Below are 16,390 nucleotides of genomic sequence, written 5' to 3'. Positions count from 1 at the left end.
GTTCACCACTAGATGGCAGATATCACTTACCTGCGCCCCTGACCCCAAGACTGTACTTGTGCATAGGAGGAGGAGAGAGCGAGTCCTTGCGAAAAGCAGCACTAAAACCAAATTTTGTCACAAAAATTGTGTTTTTCAGGTAAAATACGAAGCATACCATGTTCATTTAATTTAAACGCAAACCTATAAGCTTAATGCTTCAGACCCAAAATATTTCCGCCTACTTTGGCACTAGAATACTGATCAAAAGTACACAACACCCCAAAAACCTTAAATATATAGTATACAGAAAGCAAAATTAACTAAATATTCAGGCACATAACCTCATTATTTATGTAAATATATTAATAAATCTGTTGGTTTCCTTTTACTTCCAAGTGTAAAGTCGTCCACGCTTCTCGTGTGTCATTATCATTCATTCCACTTCATCATGTCGAAAACGTCCTTATTCGTAATAATCCAGTTCATGTTTTCACTACGTCGTCGACTGCGACCATGCATGCAACTACCAGCAGCATTGAGGAAAATAAAATGACGGATGGACTGTAATTAATTACTTACATGATCAGAAATCAATTGATTTCCTTTACTCCAATACTACTGTAGATAGCAAGAGCCCTTGTCACTGGCGTGCGCAGGTAGACCCCTAGTGGTGCTCACAACCTTGCCCCTGCCCTCTCAAAAAAAAGTGCCCTTTGGAAAGTTTGTTTATTTATTTTATTTTTTTAAATAACCACTTTACTGAGGACAGGTCAATGTTGATACAATATATTTTTTAAAATGCATGATTAATCACGTGTGAAAAATAACATGTCCCCTGCGCGTGCGGACACGACCTAGCTATCTTGCTCGCTTCCTTTGTCATGTGAACACTAATTACCCACGGTGTGGGACAGACACACACACGCATCTCCTTCCCCTGCTGCTCCACCCCAGTCAGGTAGCTGTGTTATGAATCCAGTGAAATTGTATTGTTTGTTTGCCCTCTATTCCCTACCTATAATCATTTTTGTTGTGATCTCATACAGCACAAACAACTGAGCATAAATTAGACGATATTAGCCACCAAGTTTAAAATGCTATATGCTAATTCAATAAGAGATAACGTGATAACCACCACATTGTAAGACTAATGACGGTGAAAGAAAGCTCTCTGTGATCCGTGCATTGAAAAGCATTGGACTTTGGATCATTATAATTTCATTTGTGGGGATTATTTTGACTTCAAAATGTGATGAACTTTTGTTTGTGTCTGGTTTGTTATATGCTAGTAGTCACAGGCAAAACCAATCCAATACGTCATTGGTGATTGAAGCATTTGCATTGAGTTGCATTGTGGAAATATCAGAAATGCCCGGATGTTTGGAATTGTCAATTGCCTGTGAAAAATACCCTTTTGCCTTGTTGTAATGACAACAGTCAGCCTTATTCATTCACATGCCATTGGTCTGTTTGGTTACAACTGGTATATTTATTTAGTAAATGTAGCATAATGCATAGAAAGTATAGGCTGAAAAGGGGAAAATAAGCTACAGTAAGCAGTCAAGGAAATCATCTCTCTGCTCTGTTGGATAAAATCAAAGACGCATGAAGATGAAAGGTCAGACTCAGAGTCAAGGTCAGAGAAAGTCATGTTAACTAGAGTTTAGCACCTTTTAAATATCCCATTTTAATATTGATTTGCTCCTTAAGGTTAATTTTATTGAACTTTTTTTTTTTTTAAATAGTTTGTACTAAATCAGCAGGCATGAAGCTTTTATTAGCTAAATGATTAGCTATTATTTAGTACAAACCATAACTGTAAGTTACTTCTGTGCTACAAGTCTTGCAGTCATGTTGCCCTAATAGGCTGTTATTAAAACTATCTGTGGGGTATTATTAATTATTATTATGTGTGTGTAATGTTTATTTAAAAACTTCTATTGACATTTCTGAACATCCGGGCATTTCTGATATGTCCCCAATGCAACACAATGCAAATGCTTCCTTTATACGGTGAAAACAAACCGGAGATTGTAATGCTTTTTCTTGTGACTATCATACAAACAACATCTCAGCACATTTGAAATCAAAATAATCCTCACAAATCAAATTACAACAATCCAAAATCCAACGCTTTTCAATGAGCAGAGCGATTTCGTTCCCCAATTTGACGGACATCTTGACTTGTGACGTCATCTTGGAATTGTCAGTAAGGTATATTCCTTGTGCACAAAAGTGGAGAGAATGCCAAGAATGTGCAAAAAAGTAATCAGAGAAAAGGGTGGGAATTCATTTATGTGTTTATTTTATTATTTTCACCTTTTTTGTTAAGTACATAACTCCAAATGTGTACGTTAGTTGTCATAGTTGTCGTCATAGTTTTGATGCCTTCAGTGAGATTCTACAATGTACATAGTCATGAAAATAAAGCATGTATTGAACGAGGTGTGTCCAAACTTTTGGCCTGTACTATATATATATATATATATATATATATATATATATATATATATATATATATATATATATTAATGGATTTTTGTTGCTTATAGATTATCTTATTAATATTTTATGTATTCATGTATGTATTTAAAAAAAAAAAGTAATCGCACAATTTTCCATAATTAATCGCTATTAATCACATTTTTCTTCTCCTACTTTTTTCTTCAAAGCTTGAAACAGATATTTACTTGGAGTACAATCTTGGATTTAATGTCAAATCATCAAATAGAAAGGGTATTTAGAATTAAAGACTGTTCTAATAGCTTTTTTTAAATCCTTGAATCGAATATTTCTCCTGTAAAATACAAGTGTTAAACCAAACGATCAAAATTTACTCAAACAATTGTCAGAACCAGTGTTGTCACTAATGTGTTACTAAGTAACGCGTTATTGTAATCAGATTACTTTCTTTCATCTTCCCAAACCAGTAATCTGATTAAAGTTACTTTCCTAAGTGGCAGTACGTTACTATTTTATTTATTACCTCATAATGTATGTAGAATGCAAAATTTTGTTGTCCACTTTGAAGAAAAAAACGTCACATCGCATGTCACGTTTTCTCAACAGAAGACGCAACGCCGGGTCACGTGAACCAACATGTGTGAGCCAAAACAATACACACTACCGTCATGAAGTAAACAATAGAAGAAGCAGGAGGAGCTCCACAAACGGGTGCATTTGCTGATTGGAAATACAGCCATTACTTCGCATTTTTGTCCAGTAAGGATGACAAAAACCTCTCAGTGCGTTGAAAACTTGCTGGCTCAAAAACACTGTAGACCGCTAAAAACTCCACATCCAATTTGAGGAAAAACTTGTTATCACAGCACAGCGCGATACAACTCGAAGCAAAGCCAACAGGTAAGGAGACAGCCACCAGTTCTACAGTTACTTCAGCCCCCCCCCGGCACGCAAACAGATTCAGCTGGATATTAGCAAAAGAGCACCAGTAAGTGGGAGTGAGCTGAAAAAAAGTTGGTCGGGCGATATGTTACAGAGGAAATGTGTCCATTGAGTACTGTTGACTCGCTCTCTTTCCTTGCAATAATAGTGTAACGTCTTGCAAGAATGGCATCAGCAAACGTTGGTTGGGATGTCACCCTTTTATTTAAATTAACAAACGCTACTGTTGGCCGTAGCCGACGCCAGAAAATAGAAATACAACTCACGAGGGCTAGCAGAAAAGCCAAGAACAAACACACGCAACAAACCCGCATGTAACGTCGCTCCTCTGCCGCAAGACCTGTGTTGCGTTTACTAACAGTCGGACATAAGATTGCTAAACAGAAATGGCAACACCAGAACACACAACACACTTAATTCGTTACACTAGAAAAGATCCCTACTAGCAATAATGCTGAGCTGCTCCACAGAGTGTCTTTCTTGTCATACCTTGAGAAAGAGTATCATTATCAGTGGGTGCCTTGCTGACTGCCATAGGCGATCACGTCGCAGCGATGGTGTCTGTCGTTCTTGCTGTTCCCAACCATGTTGTCAAACTCTCCAGGATCTTTTCCCTCTGTCTGCCTCTACTTCTCTTTCCATCAAATTTGCCTGTTGTTACAATATGTTCCAATGCTCCTTTCTGCATTATGTATCCGATGAACTCTGCCTGTCATTTTCGTATGTTCGTCGATTGTAATTTGCTTCACCAAGGACTTCATTTGTTTTTCGAGCTGTCCATTGGGATAAACAGCAATCTTCTTATGAACCACATCTCTGTTGCCTTAAATGTTCTTTCCAATCGTCTATTGATTGCCCATGCTTAGCACCCGTACAATAGGATAAGCTTGATATAACTTTTTAGTATTCTCTTTCTTGTTTGTAGTGACATATAAATGTTTGTAAGTATCCGTTTCATTTTGTGGAAGGTTGTTTTTGCTTGGCAAATGCGGCTTTTGACTTCGGTGTGACATCTCCCATCTGATGATATAAAGGTCCCTAGATATTTAAAAAGTTGTACTTGGTTGAGGGTGGTACCATTTATTTTAATAGTACAGGTTGGGTTTGAAGTTTTTCTGCTTATCATCATTGTTTCAGTTTTCTTTATGTTCAGGCTTAGACCCATATTGTCACTTTCTTGTACGGTGACATTTAATAGAGCTTGTGGGTGTTCTTCATCTTCTGCTATTAAGACTATGCCATCTACATATCTTAGATTGTTTACATTATGTCCTCCTATCAAGAAGTGGGACACTGAGAGGACTGAAGAAAGTAGACAGGAATACAGGTAAATGCCGCGTAAGGTGAAAGTAGAAGTAGCAAAGGCCAAACAAGGGGCTTGTATTCTAGGTTGGACAGTGAGGGAGAAATTGATCTATACAGGTCGGCAAGGCAAAGAGACAGAGACGGGAAGGACGTGCAGCAGGTTAGGGTAATAAAGGATAGGGATGGAAGTGTGTTGACAGATGCCAGTAGTGTGATGGGAAGATGGAAAGAATACTTCAGTTGAATGAGGAAATTGTTATTTGTTTTTTCAAGTTGTGTCATGCTTGCGATGACGAAGTGACGAGTTCTGGTGATGTGCTGTGTTGATGTCATCCTCAAAAACTGAATGTTTGTTCAATCATTAATATTGCATCATCAAAGAAAGCAAGCGATTTTCAACACTCGAGATTGGTGAATCGTTTGTAAAATAAATAAATAAAAATAAAAAATACACACATGTGGGGACAATGAATAGCATTGATTTGAAAAGGGCCAGTGCTGGTTCTGGCATGGCCACCACCCGAAAAGGCTAAACGTACTCTAGAACCCTGCATTAGCTAAAACATTATAGCACAGTGTCGGCCACTCGATTGCAATGTTGAAACTTTTTTTTTCTGGGAGAAGTTTTGCCGTAGTGGAAGTGGCTGAGATAAGTGAAGCCAAGCGGTGTGCGTAAATGAAGTGCCCATGTACACTCCGGCAGTGAACCACTAGTGAAAAAAGCGAGGCGAAACGCTCCCTTTGCTTTTGGTGTGAATGTAGCATTATATTGAGGTGGCTCATGTAGGCTATGGTGAGGCTTTTTTTTAAACGACCATGTATAAAGGCGTTATTTTATTTTCTAAAAAAAACATTTGATAGAATAACAAAAAAAAGTACTAATTGGTTTCAGTTCACACTGTGACATTTTAATAATTCATAATGAATTCAAAAACCGCCTGATATTGTTCTGCAACATCAGAGGTCAAGCAGGTCAAAGGGCAGGTCTGGCCAGTCAGAGGGGGAAAGGGCTTCCAGCTGTTGTATCTTCATTTTTAGCTCGCTCTCCACACTGAGTAGCAGAGGACGAAGATGCAGCCTCCGACGTGGTGACAGTGCTGGTGGAGAAGGCCAAGTCCACTTAGGAAGCCTCCTGTTTGACGCACACATCGCTGAGCGACTGCAGCAGCACTCTCTCCATAAACGTCATGCCGAGGCACCGCGGGGTGGCCCGGTGAGAGAGATCCACCAAGGTCACGGATGCTGATAAGCAAACACAAATTAGTACAAAAACACGCTAGGACAACAAGACACTGGACTTAACGTTACATTCATATTATAATACACATGTGGACAAAATGTTGATAGAAAAATAGAAGCAATATTATAAGAACCACAAAAGAAAGAAGATAAAATAATTAGGGATAGACCGATGATCGGCTGAGCTGATTATCGGCACTGATATTCATCATTTTGGCAAATATCGGCATCGGACATTTTTAAGAATCATATGGTCAATAATAGATCCATTTCAAAAGTGTTACAGGGGGAAAAAAATCAGGGAACTAATTATTTAAATTTTCATATCTGCTTCCCCACCCTGGGAACTCTCTGCACCTTCTGTTTTTGTTTGAAATTAAAACTAAGATAAGTAACATTTTAATACTTCAGATATTTTGAAATTTTAAAAAACGTTATTTACTGTAGCATATAATTTTTATTTAACTTTTGAATACTTGCTACTGCCCCTGGAAGATTCCTGAACCTTTTGTTAGATTTTTAGAACAAAGATGTTGATTGACTAAGATTTTTTATTTTTTTTTATTCAATATTTTACAAACCCTAAACGTTGTTCAATAAATGTATACTTAAAAAAAATAAGAGCTGGAGTTTGTATTTATATAATTTTTAATGCCAATATTTTTCCTTTTAGTGAAAATGAATATCAGCGTCCTTGACTACTAATAACTGGTGTCAGCCCTGAAAAAAACATATCGGTCTATCTCTAATAACAATAATAATAATAATTAAAAACTAATTAAAATTAACCAATGAATTTGAGACATTTTATGAATTGTGGTTCAACAGAAAAATGAATAATTTGAGAATCGCAGCCTATTTACTGTACTGCATAGGCTCTATACATTGACTACTACTACTACTAGTCACTCTAGCGGCTAGAGTCTCACCCAGACACTGGCAAACCCCGGCCCGCGGGCCAAATACGGCCCGTTATGCGTTTTAATCCGGCTCGCCGAACTTATCCAATAAGTCAAAAAGTTTGCCCACCCCTGGTCTAGCCTATACTATAGAGTGACAAGTCGTTACTGTGGTGTTTGGTGACATGGTGTGTAAACACACTAAACATGGACCAGAGGAAGTGAGGGAAAGAGTTGTCTCAGGAGATTAGAAATAAAATTATAGACAAGCACATTAAAGGTAAAGGTTGCAAGACCACCTCCAAGCAGCTTGATTTTCTGCGACTGCAGTGCATATATTACACTGGTCAACACACATTTTGGTGCCAAGAATGTTTCAGTGGTTTTTACAGTGCTTTGCAAAAGTATTCATAGCCATTGAGTTTTTCTACAGTTTTGCACCGTACAACCACAAACATATTCATTGAAATGTTATGTGAAAGTTAAACACAAAATAACAAATGGATAACTTATTTCAAACTAGTCTTACAACTAAAAAACTGAAAATTAGGTTTTTGCTAATTAATAATTTATTGATATTGACAAAGTGTAAGATCCATGGGACAGTAGCCAACCTCCCTAGACATGGCCGCAAGAGGAACATTTATAACAAATTGAAGAGACTGGTAACAAGAGTGCAGAACAAACTCCAAAAGATATTAATGGAACTCGAAGGACTTCCGGTTGTGGTAGCCAGGCTAGGGGAGTAACGTATTGAGAATACCAAAAAAAAAACCTCCGTTACAGTACAGGAAAACAACAACAACATGTAATCAAATTACAGGTAAATTTATTAAAAATAGGTATTATTTCGAGGCATTACAATTTCCTCGATGAGAAAGAGAGAGTGAGAGAGAGATCTGCTGATGTCGTGTCCTCCAGACGAGGCCAGTTTCACGCTTCACGGACAAAAGGTTGAAGTGGCGACCGGTATTCACTGTTGGAACATACTTGGCTTGATTTACCGATTTATCTTCAACACAGAAAAAGTTTGAGCGTCCTGCGGCATGCTATGAGGAGCTTCTTGCTAGCTGCCGCTATACCATAATTGTGAGTTACACACCATCTGAACACCATATACACTAACATAAACATAACACACATCAAATTCACACATGAGAAGAGACAAATCGGATCATATCCTTCTTAGACTTAAACATAAATCACCATTTATAGGAAGCCCACACGCACCGACAAATACCTCCTCTGGACATCAAAACACCCCACCGCCAGGCCTGGACTGACCATCGGGCATACCGGGACGATGCCCGGTGGGCCGACGGTCTTGTGGCCGGTCGGCACCGGACCGACCGATTGACTGGCCCAGCCAGCCGTTTGACCGGCCCCGCACCTGGCAGGCAAAGATGAGGGCTATTTTATCCTTCAACCAAGATACCACCGCCTGTCAGTTTGAGGGGGGATCCTATTGGTCCATCTCTAAAGCCAATCAGGATGTAGTACGAGAGTGGCGCCACCCCTCCAGGAAACTCGCTAGTTTAAGTGCAAGGAACGAGCTTGACCGGCGTGGAAATGGAGAGACCAAAACGCATTGGGGATGGGGGGTCTGAGAAGCTTCGTGCAAAAAAAATTAATAGTCTCAGTGTTGATGCAGCCAAATGTGCTAAAATATCTGAAATGTTTGTTGCTGGGGCCTCCACTTTGCTCCCACCAAAGCAGGTGGATGCCTGCGAGCAGCACGAGATGACGGCTCAAGCAAAAGCCGCGGGGCAGGTTTCAGAAGGACAGAATGATCAACAGACTGCTGAAAAAGTACAGCCACCGCCACCGCCGGTAAGCAGATTTGGGCTATTCATACCACCGGTGACGTTTTTCCTGCATCGACCAATCCACTCGACTCGGGGAGTTTCTTCTAACTTGCATGGTGCGAGTCGCACCAGCTTGAAAGTAAAGTGTGCTGAACGCAAAAGCCCCTGCTCAGCCTCAGCGGCCATGGAGGCTTGCTGAGTGAGGTTTTTTACGAACGTGCAAAATTCAACACAGACATTTATAATGTGATGTAGGTACTGTCACATAGCCTACATGTCTTGAGACATGGCGATTGATTTGTGTTACTTAAATTAATTTTATGTCAATAAGCAATCGCCATTGCTCATCATGAGTCATGAATGACATGTTGTAAATGCACCTGCCCAAAAGTGTTTCAGCGTTGTGGTTAAATGTGTAGCTACCCTCTATCATGTGACAAGTGAAATGCCTCATGGTCAAATAAGTATCTTTTTAATCTAAATATTATTAAAATATGTGTTGGCAGAGTGAACTAGCAGTGCTATAAGGACTGTGTCCAAAACACACAAAAAAACTGTATAAAAGGGTTCTTTGCTTTTGCCCTCACTGACTATGAGTAAGTTGTGTGTGTGGGGGTTATCAAGGATTACCGGTAATTGAAAATTCATAAGGCAAAGTGGGAAAAAAATGTTATAATGGTACTATTAAAATGGGGAGGATTTAACCTTATGATACCTAACCTAAACGACTAACGATGCAACTAAAACCTAGTGAAATAAGGTGAAACAGCTGCAAGCATTAGTGGAATAGTCTTGTACAGTACAATTAGATTAATATAGTAGACTAATTCTAAAACATTAAACAACTATAGTACAAGTTGTACTATGTCTTAGAATGTTTAACAATTTTTCCTTGTACTTCAAAATATTTAGTATTCATTTACTAATTAAGTTGTCAATTTACAATTTATTTTTAAATGTGATTTTTCGCTCTCTGTCTAGTTAGAAGAGATGGATTACTTTTCCCTTCCTTTATCTGCCAAGCATTTTTAAAGATTCACCCGAAACAAGATGCTAGATACACTATACTACTAAGTGGCTGACATACTGCAACCAAGGCATGCATGTTGATGGCCACCAAAAAGGACATACTCATGGGCTTGGACACAGATACTGTCATTGACAGAGTTGCAGAGAAAAGTGAACTCCTTAAGAGGCTCTTGTTACAGTAAGGTCAGAGGATATTTTTAGTATTATCACCAGTCATAATATTCAATCAAAGGTATTAAAATTATTTTATTTTATTTGTTGCTCAGGTTTTGTTGCATGTTCGTTTTCACAAAGTAAGCAATGTGTGAAAATGTACATCTATTTAGTTGTTTAATTAAAAACAAATTTTTATTACTTATTTTTAATTTCATCAACATTCATTGTATCCTTTTCTTTTCGTATTCTTAAGGTTGCGCGTTGAGAAAAGAGGTATTTGGTTTTCCGTGTGTTGGATATTTATAAGGTAAGATTTGAATGTTATTCGCTTATCAGATATAACAATCACTTCTAACAAGTGATTTATGAATGAATTCTGTTATTAACATATCACACCTCTTCTCTCATAGGATTGACAGTCGGGTTCATTGAGCGTTTTTTTTTTCCAGTTAAGGGAGCCATCCAACAAGTGAGTAAACCGTATACACCTCACCAAAATAATTACGATAGGAAAAGAGTCAAATACATTTCTTTGGTCAACACATATTCATAAATTACGAGTCGGTTGTATGACGGTAACGACGCTAGTTATAAGGGCCGGTCTCAGCCAAATGTGCCAGGGCCGATTTTTTTCTCTCAGTCCAGCCCTGCCTACCGCACGCAAACTTTCTGTAGTCAGATGCAGAACAATTTACAATCGGTTTAATATCATAAACAATAAGGACAGACAGGAGGAGGAAAACCACATACAACATGCTCTCACCCTCTGCCAATATCCCAAATGAGCCATCAATAAAGGAAAGCAACAAGACAGAAAAATTTAAGGAAAACAAAGAACAGACTTATACCAAACACAAGGACATAATAACACGTCCATACATCAGAGGAATAACAACTTGTGCAAGATACACTTTAATACAGGACAAGAAATGCATGATCATTTACAAAATCCCATGCAAATCATGTAATAAAACTAGGGGTGTCAAAATTAGTGCGTTCATTTTGAGTTAATTTAAAGTTCCTTTACCGCCACTACTTTTTTCAACGCACAATTAATGACCGCCCCTTACTTGGAATGCCTTACTGGGGGAATTTCAGTCACAACACAGCAGACAGGTCCACGTCAAAATTTTGTAGTAAAAAAAAAATAATAATAGTGCATATATTTGTGGAGACTGGGGTCAAGTTGTATTTTACAATTTTAAAAATGTGCAGACATTCACAAAACTTACTTCATGTTAAAGATTAGATAGCTCCTAATGTAGTGGTTAAAAATAAGAAACAACCAGTGCTTAGTAATCTCACTTGATTTCCTTACGCACAGGTTTGTTCCAAATATCCGCTTCCGGTCACGTTGGCGCAGCACGTCTGCGACATGGGCTCCGTGGAAAAGCTGCAGTTCTTCCAACTTTTCCTTATTTAACTTTTAATTTTTTACTTTTTTAAATTATGAGCCACTTGCTCAATCTGTCCGCGACTCCTACGCGAGTTACAGCACACGTCGGGGGTGAACGGAGCCTAATCGAACAATCTAACAAGATCAAAGGAACGACATGGCTTTGGCTTTGTTGTGATACGTCAGAGACGCGCTCTGGGCCCTCCATTCAACAGGCGACACACCACCCCCCGACCTGCCGGAGGAGATTCGGCGAGCAGACCAGGGAATACGCCGCCGGAGAAGAGGACAACGAGGTGGAGCACGCCAAAGGCTCCGGAGGAGAGGATGCAGACCAGCGCTGCCGTCCTTGCTGCTCGGCAACGTGAGGTCCTTAAAGAGCAAGCATACGCTCATACGCTCCTTGACATGCCTGGGAGGCGGGTGGATCGGAGCAGAGGGGGATATCATTTCCCTCTGCTCCGGTTCACCTGCCCCCAATTTTAATGCACCACACACACACACTTATGTATATACACTGGGTGGGGTCACACTCACGGTTTAGGGGTAGAGTTCGCCAGTCGGCGAGCTGGCGAACTCAGTAACAGGGTTAGTTTTTCACTTAGATCGTTGGGGTGACGACCGGGGCCTCTCCCCGCTGGGCCTGGGGTTCGGGGATGCCGCCCGTCCTCCGGTGCCCCCATCTCCCCTTCTGCCCCTGGTGTTCCGTCCCTCCGCGTGGTGGGGTGGGCGCGGGTGCCCTCTCTGCTCCGCTGCCCGGCCCCTCTTCGGCGCAGATGCCTGGGTGCGGTGTGTCCCCGGGGTCTGGGGGTCGGGGGCTGGGGGGCTGTCGGTGGGTGGTGGTGGGGGGCGGGGGCGGCTTGGTTGGGGGGTGGTGGTGGTGGGGGGTGCTGGGGTGGGGGGGTGACTGGGGATTTGGGGACCTGGGGGCGGTTGGGGCTGGGTTGGGGTGGATGGCGGGGGTGGGGGGTCGTGGGGGGAGTGAGGGTTGTGGGCCGGTGGGGTGCCTGGTGGGCCTGCAGTGCCCCGTCCTGAGGTGTTGCGCTTGCTCTGTCCTGGCGGGGGTCGACGGCTCCCCTCTTTGGTGGAGATTTTCATGCATGCCAGATCCACCACACCAGCATCTATCGAAACTCAGACACAATTTGTTTCTCCCTCAGGTCATTGATTCGGTGGAGGCGGGTGTCTGTGGATCTCACTCTGCTTCGTCTGTCCTTTCTACCTTTCCTCAGTTTCTCCTTCGGGCCCTTGAGGTCTCCCTGATTTGTTGGAATTTAGATGTCTCTGGGGTTGGTGAAGGACTCTGGTTAGTGGCCCGGTGGGTGGTGTCTGGTCGGTGCTGGGCTTCGCTTTTCTTTCTTTTCTTTGGTCCCTCTTCGGGTCTCCTGGCGGCCCCACGACTCTGGCTGGATTTTGAAGTGTTCGGTTTAGGTGAACGGTATGGGAATTTTTTTTTTTTTTTACACACACGCACGCACGCACGCACGCACGCACACACACACACACATACCAAAAAAAAAAAAAAAAAAAAAGGGAGAACAATGATGATGACATGTCAAATGATCAATACTGAGCTCTCCCCGAAAAAAAAAAAAAAAAAAAGAGCAAGCTGGATGAGCTGAGGAGCCTCACCTCAGTCTGCCGCGAGCACCTGACGCCTGCGCCATGGTGTTCACGGAGACATGGCTCCACAGCGACATCCCATACTCTTTGTGTGAGATCGAGGGATTCTCACTCATTCGCGCCGACAGGACTGAGGCGTCGGGAAAAAGCAGAGGTGGGGGCGTCTGCATTTACATTAACGACAACTGGTGTCGGAATTACGCGGTGCGGCAGATCACCTGCACCCCCGACGTGGAGCTTCTCTGCCTACGTCTGAGGCCGGGCTACCTGCCGAGGGAGTTTGGAAACATTTTCCTCTGCGCCGTGTACGTTACGCCCAGCGGGAACGCCGCCAGCGCCGCCGCCTTCATCTCCGACTGCGTTCAACAACAACTGTGACGGTGCACGGAGGCCCCGGTTTTCATCTTAGGGGACCTCAACCACTGCAAACTGGAGCTGTCTCTCCCCGGTTTTCATCAGTATGTAAAATGTGGAACAAGGGGAGACAGAGTCCTAGACAAATGCTTTGGGAATGTGAAGAACGCATATGTGAGTAGAGCCCGCCCCCCCCCATCTCCAACTCTGACCACAACACAATTCACCTCATCCCCACCTACAAAACAGCTCTCAAACGCAGCAAACCACAAAGAAAGACTGTTAAAATCTGGTCTCATGACAGCATTGAGACCCTTAAAGGATGTTTCCTATGCACAGAGTGGAATACCTTTGATGGGCTGGATATGGATACTGCTGCTGTGACTGTAACTGACTATATTAAATTCTGTGTGGACAACATCATACCAACAAAGGAAATAACTGTTTACCCCAGCAACAAACCGTACATTACTAAGGAGGTTAAAGACTGTATTAACCGCAAAAAAAGGGCATTTAAGAACCAGGACAGAGCCCAGCTCAAACTGGTTCAAAAAGAACTCAAACACATGCTTAAAGAAGCAAAAAGGAAGCACAAAGAGACTATAGAAAAACACTTTGCTGCTAACAACTCGAAGAAAATGTGGGACACCATGAGGAGGATCACCAACTTGACTCCTGCTCAAAAAGGTCTCAGCACTCTAAATGACCTCCAGAAGGCAAGGGAGCTGAATGACTTTTATTTAAGATTCGAAACCCAGGACTTCTCCTCTGAATGTGGGGAGGTCCTGAGGTCCATTTCAGTGAATGAGCAGAACTCAAGGCTGGTCATTCATCCCCATGATATCCAATCTGCTTTTAGGTCTGTCTGCACAAAGAAGGCCTCAGGACCAGATGGGATATCTGCCCTTCTGCTAAAATCCTGTGCAGAGGAGCTCACAGCGGCATGGCAGCCCATCTTCCAGAGATCTGTGGACTCACACTCCATTCCCAGTCTCTGGAAAAAATCAGTAATCACCCCGGTTCCTAAAAAACAATGTCCTGTGGTCAATAATGACTTCAGGCCTGTGGCTCTAACTTCCATTGTTATGAAGTGTTTCGAGAGGCTGATGGTGACTCGGCTGGGGGGGGGATGCACACTTAGACTCCCTTCAGTTTGCCTACAAGCGGGGTCGCGGCACTGACGATGCTATCAACAGCATCACACATCTGGTCAGCAAACACCTAGACGGCCCGAAAGCTTATGCACGCGTGTTGTTCGTTGACTTTAGCTCAGCGTTCAACACAATGCAGCCGCACCTGCTTTTGGGTAAACTGAAGGAGATGAATGTGAACCCGTACATCTCGAGGTGGTATCACTCCTTCCTGACACAGCGCACACAGCAAGTCAGGGTCAACAGCTCCCTCTCGGAACCCAGATTGATAAGCACAGGCGCCCCACAGGGCTGCGTCAGCTCCCCGGTCCTCTTCACATTGTACACAAATGATTGTGTGACATCACACCCTGAGGACTTTATCATTAAGTTCTCTGATGACACAGCTATCGTCAGCTTGCTGCAGGCCGGCGATAGCCCACTGGACTATTTCTCAGAAATAGAGAAATTTGTCCAGTGGTGTGACCGGAATCATCTTGTGCTCAATGTGGGGAAGACAGAGGAGGTGATATTTGATCCAAAAACTGTTGGTGACCACAGGCCAGTCGTCATTAAAGGCAATCACATCAGCCAGGTGGGTTCATACAGGTATCTGGGGGTCCACATTGACAACACACTCAGCTGGAGGGTACACGTTGGAAGTCTCTGCTCCAAACTCCAACAGCGTCTCTATTTCTTACGCAGACTGAGGGTCTATGGAGTGGAGCAGAGGATCATGCTGTTGTTCTACCGGGCTGCATTGGAAAGTATCATCAGATACGGCATTGCGGCCTGGTACGGCAACCTGACTGTGCAGTCAAGGTCACAGATTGCCGGTCTGGTGCGGACTGCCATGAAGATCATGGGGGTCAGGAATCATCCTTCCCTACAGATGCTTTATGAGCAGTCCGTCACCAGACTGGCACAGAAAATTGTTACTGACCCGACTCACATTCTGCATCATGAGTTCCAGCTACTGCCTTCCGGAGATTCAGGGCCACCAGAACCAGGCTGAACCGCTACAAGAACTCATTCCTGCCGACATCCATCAAATTATTTAATAACCGACATTAACTAAGTGGTGCAATATATATATATATATAGGAGTGTGTGTGTATTATTTATTTTAATTATCTCTCTCTATTCCGTTGTTTTTCTCACTGTAAACTACTGCTGCACTTCTTATTTAATTTTGATTTTATCTCTTTCTATTCTGTTGTTTTTCCTTACTGTAAACTGCAGCTGGACGGAGTCCAGGAAAAAGTTCCCCACGGGAAAATAAAAAGTATATCGTATCGTATCGTATCGTATCGTAAATATCCAGAACGTGAGGCTCACATAGATAATACAGGACTCTTTATTACAGAAAAAAAATGTCAAGCAAAGGCAATGGGCAAGAGTGTAAAGCAATGTAGCAGCATCGATAAAAACTCAATAGACCAAGAGCAGTCTTCACGGCAAACAATTCTTAAAAAGATTCACACAGCACACAATAATAATTCTTCACAGCAACCACTAAACTCTCAGTCAGACTAGATACCGCCCACTACGATATTGTACTTTGCCTGATAAAACCTTTACTAAAAATAAATAAAAGTTATAATTTGCTCAAAAGATTAAATAAATAAAAGGCCCATAAAATAATTCTAGTCAGGGGAAAAAACAATGACACAGAACTCCTGATTGGGCACTCCTTTTGGACAATAATCCCTCACAAATACTGTAGGACGTTGCTTCCAAAGTGTTACAAAAGTGCCTATAGGCGTCTTGACGGATTCCTTGCCACTTCGAGTAGCTTACTCAACAAATGTGAAATGCTGCTAAGCCAGTGCACAACAGTCTCGATTCACTTTTGCAAAATATTTGACGTCTTTGTGTCTGTGGCAGTGTGGCCACATGTGCACCTGCAGCAATCAATATGGGATCTCACGAGCGCCACTCCTTCCTCATCTTTAATGCCTTTCCCCAGGTCACAGACCCCATAAAATTTCCCCCCAGGTCCTAAGAAAGAAATAAAAATGCACTGAGCTGTTACCGTCTTACAAATGCAATTATGCCATCTAGTGG

At 42.1% G+C, this 16,390-nt stretch overlaps 1 protein-coding gene across 1 annotated transcript in view; it reads left to right on the top strand.

Annotated features, from left to right (window-relative positions):
* Nucleotides 1–16,390, top strand: part of LOC144048747 (glucosamine-6-phosphate deaminase 2) — a 267,445-nt gene that overhangs the window by 91,247 nt on the left and 159,808 nt on the right. The window lies entirely within an intron of this gene.

Source organism: Vanacampus margaritifer, chromosome 1 (assembly GCF_051991255.1).
Source record: "Vanacampus margaritifer isolate UIUO_Vmar chromosome 1, RoL_Vmar_1.0, whole genome shotgun sequence".
Taxonomy (NCBI): domain Eukaryota; kingdom Metazoa; phylum Chordata; class Actinopteri; order Syngnathiformes; family Syngnathidae; genus Vanacampus; species Vanacampus margaritifer.
Note: the sequence above shows the minus strand (reverse complement) of the source record. Positions and strands in the feature narration are given on the sequence as shown.